This window comes from Crocodylus porosus, unplaced genomic scaffold (assembly GCF_001723895.1).
Source record: "Crocodylus porosus isolate Cpor-Errol unplaced genomic scaffold, CroPor_comp1, whole genome shotgun sequence".
NCBI classification, from domain to species: Eukaryota; Metazoa; Chordata; order Crocodylia; family Crocodylidae; genus Crocodylus; species Crocodylus porosus.
In genome coordinates, this window is record NW_017728948.1 from 78,411,277 (window position 1) to 78,415,116 (window position 3,840).

The following is a 3,840-nucleotide window of genomic DNA, read 5'->3' on the forward strand; positions in this document are numbered from 1 at the left end:
GCAGCCTCTCAGGTTGAAGCTGACAGCTTGTAAGGGAAAAACACCATTTCCCACATTTTTCTCCTTTAAAGGAGAATCTATTTTTAAAGTTTGCGCACAACCCTTTCATATATTCTTGCAACCCACAGGTTGAGAAATGCTGCTTTAGGAGAGAGGTTGATGGTTCCAGTGAGAGCTGGTAATTTCTGCTACTGAAACATATTGGAGAGTAACAAACAAAACATGGATTTCTCACAAGCAAGTGACATCTGCTTAGTTTCTACTGTTAAAAACTAATGTTCAGGTTATACTTAAATAGCAGATTGTTCTTTAATCAAATCATTGTTAGAAGGCAAATGTCTTGAACTTGCAACAACATTTTGCTGTTTTCTTTGATGGAAGATGACAAGTTCCAATGCAGTAGTTTCCCCTTCAAAGCTGTTTGCACAGAAGACTATTGCTTACTTCCATTTTAAAGAGGGAAACAGCCAAAAGTACAACTGTCACCTTGAGCAAGTGGGAACAGTGCTCAAGTCTCTGAGTTCTCAGTCTCCTGTTCTGTTCAGTGGCCATTAGTGACTAGAACAGCTCCATAGATAAAAGTTCATTCCATGCACAACAGAGGTGCATAACTTCCCTGGTACATAAAGAACTTAAGTAAGGATGGGGCTTTGCAGGCTCCCCTGAGCTGAATTTGCCCCATGGGGGAGCAATGTCTCTCTAACTCAAGTAAATGGCAGGACTCCTCATGGGCTTTAACAAGGAATGGTACCAAAGCTGGTATGCAGGGCACTAGCAGCCTTCTGCTGAAGGTCAGCCTTATTGTCCTGCTGAGTTTCAAGAGATGGCTGGGGAATATTTGTAATGGCACATAGGTAGGCTATTTGATCATTAAAGATTGGCCAGAAATCAGCAAATCACTCTTCAAAAGGCAGTCTTGAATGGGGAAAGGAAACAACGTTCCCTGGCAAAGCAGCATAATGTTGTTTCTTGCAGCCCTGTTCTTGCATGTTGTCACTTTATCCTGCTTTTGAATATTTGTGGCCTATGTGATTTTTTTTTCCCCTGAGTGGATGTTTTGTCCCAGTTTTAAATGAAACAATGCTTGTTACTTCCAGTTTAAAAATGCCCTGCAAGCTGTTGGAAGTCAGTGCTGCTACTGCTTAACATACAGCTCCATGTATTTATTATAGTAGTGCATGCAAACGTTTATGACCAAGTTTACAAGAGAAAACTGATGCTATCCTTGCTGTAGATCCAGTAAGCTCAATTTCATCCCTGCCTTGAAATGGGGTAGATTATTAGAGCAGATACTCTGCTATCTAGATATGCAGCAAGAACATAACCTGAGAGCAAATATGACTACCAACCTACTTGGCAAGGGGGAGTAACTAAGTAGAAGTTCAACAAGGCTTTTATTATCCAACACTAAGTACTGTATGCAAGGAGAGCTTCCCTGCAACAGAAGTCATCTGCATGTGAAGTCCTGGAAGCCTACTCAAGTACTCTGCCTGCTGGCAGTGTAATTTCAATCAGTAATTAGTGGTGGTCACTTTATTGTACATCAGTTTCCACAAACAGGCTGGTTTGTGACCTGTTCTGAGGGATAAATCACACAATGGGTTAGCTGTGGGGAAACTAAGGTCCTACTGAATAGCACATAAGAAGTACTTGGACCACATCCACACCTAGATGCCCATCACAGTAGAGCAGTGATTTTTCAACCAGGGTTCTGTGCCACCCGGGGGTGCCTTGAGATCTCTTCAGGTTGCTACATAATGTTAGATGTACAAACATGACTCCCAAGATGGACCCAACAATTTCAAATAAGAATCTATATATTCTGACCTGTGGTGGTCTTTTTGGGCTCTTGGCAACAGAAATATTGCTGTATTATTTTTTCCATAGTAAAAAATGCATGAAAATTCTTAAGAGCTGGCATTTTCTGAGGGGTGCCTTGACTCTAAAAAGGTTGAGACACTGCAGTAGAGGAAGGTGCAGTAGATGCCACCTGCAGATTGCAAGATAAAAGTAGCATTTTACTTGCCTTAGTACTGCCACCTAACATTGATTTATGGAAGGATAAGAATATTCAAAAAATATGTACAGCAGGGATTGCCACCACTGGGGAAGAAATCCTGCCTTATCTGAACATCAAAAAGCAACTCACAAAGACACTCTCATGGGCCCAGAGGAACAGACTTCCACCTTCAGCTTCCTCTGCAAAATGATGTGTATTTTCTACCTATGGGGACTTTCTACCATTTTTAATTACCCCTGAGCCTGACAAAGGGTGCATGTGCCCGAAACCTTGCAGAAAAAGATAATTTTTTTGCAATTTCTTAGTTGGTCTGACAGAAGGCATCATTTGTGAACCAAGAGTTAGTTCTAGAGTTTTGCATTTCTTTTTGTCTCAAACCAACACTGCTACCAAATACATCCCTAGATCAGAGGTTAGCAACCTTTCCGCCACCTCCTTCCCCCCACATCCCCCAAACTTTGCACCTGGCTCCCTGCTGCTGACCATAGCCATAAATCTCCTCCTCAAGCAGCCTAAGTTTAACATCACTGCAGATACCTGTTCTTTTGGAAGCAAGGGTAAGAGCAGGCATGAAAACAGCAGGGAGGGCTACAGAGAACAGTGCCATAGAGGGCACAGGTAGCTCAGCACAACTTCATGCCACCTGATTTCCATTCCTGCTGCAGGCTGGATTCAACCTCTTTGTAGACTAAATCTAGCCCGTGGGATGCTGGTTGCCTCCCCCTGGTATATGTTACTGCTTTGAGCTTCTACAGCACCACTGACATTACACAAGGGGAAAGGGGCTTCAACTGAGCTCTAGAAACACTGCCCTGTGGGAGACTCCATCCTGAGAGGGACTGAGGGTATAATCTGCTGCCCCAACCCCTTAGCCCAGGAACTCTGCTGCTTCACGGGGGCCCGCATCTGGGACATTGCAGAGAAGATCCCTAAGCTCCTCCAGCCCACAGACTACTATCCCATGCTCCTTATTCATGTGGGCACCAATGACAGGGCTCAGAGTGCTCCCAGCTGGGTCATGAGGCACTACAGGGATTTGGGAGTGGGGCTAAAGGGTCTGGGGGCACAGGTGGTGTTTTCTTTGATCCTCCCAGTCTTGGGATATGGTCTGAGAAGGGAGAAGAGGATCCACGTAGTTAACCAAAGACTACGGTGCTGGTGTCATCGGGAAGACCACAGCCCGCTCTTTGTCAAGAGAGGCAGCGAGCTGCTGGAAAGAGATGGCCTCCACCTCTCTACCCTGGGGAGGAGGCTCTTCTCAGCCAAACTGGCTGACCTGCTCCACCAGGCTTTAAACTAAGCCTGCTGGGGGATGGGGGGACTACCGCTACTGAGCAACCCTTGCAAAGCCAGCAGGGCAAGGCACTTAAGGGAGCCCACTCCTGCCCCAGCCCTGGTACAATCTGTGGGCAAGGCAAGAGCCCCCAAGGGGACACTTGCCTGCCTGTACACTAATGCCAGGAGCTTGGGGAATAAGCAGGAGGAACTCGTCCTACTTAATGCAAATAATTACGACGTCATAGGGATAACGGAGACCTGGTGGGACTCCACCCATGACTGGACTGTGGGTATAGACGGCTATACCTTGTACAGGAGGGATCAAGTAGATGAAAGGGGCAGGGGTGTAGCTGTCTATGTTAAGGAAAGCTATGCGTCCCTGCAAGCTGATGTTGGCGACCAGAGTGGATTGGAGACCCTCTGGGTTAAAATCTGTGGGGTACACGGCACAGGGGACACAAGGGTGGGAGTCTACTACAGACCTCCCACTCAAAGTCCTGAGCTTGACCAGGAGTTTGCCCAGGAACTGGCTGAGGCCGCAT

The 3,840-nt window shown here is 46.1% G+C and overlaps 1 long non-coding RNA gene across 1 annotated transcript in view; it reads right to left on the reverse strand.

The window, feature by feature from the left end:
- Positions 1–1,695: 1,695 nt before the first annotated feature.
- Positions 1,696–3,840, reverse strand: part of LOC109321987 — an 8,698-nt gene continuing 6,553 nt past the window's right edge. Inside the window, exon 2 of the long non-coding RNA XR_002104260.1 lies at positions 1,696–1,990. This is a non-coding gene — a long non-coding RNA (uncharacterized LOC109321987). The remainder of the gene's footprint in view (positions 1,991–3,840) is intronic.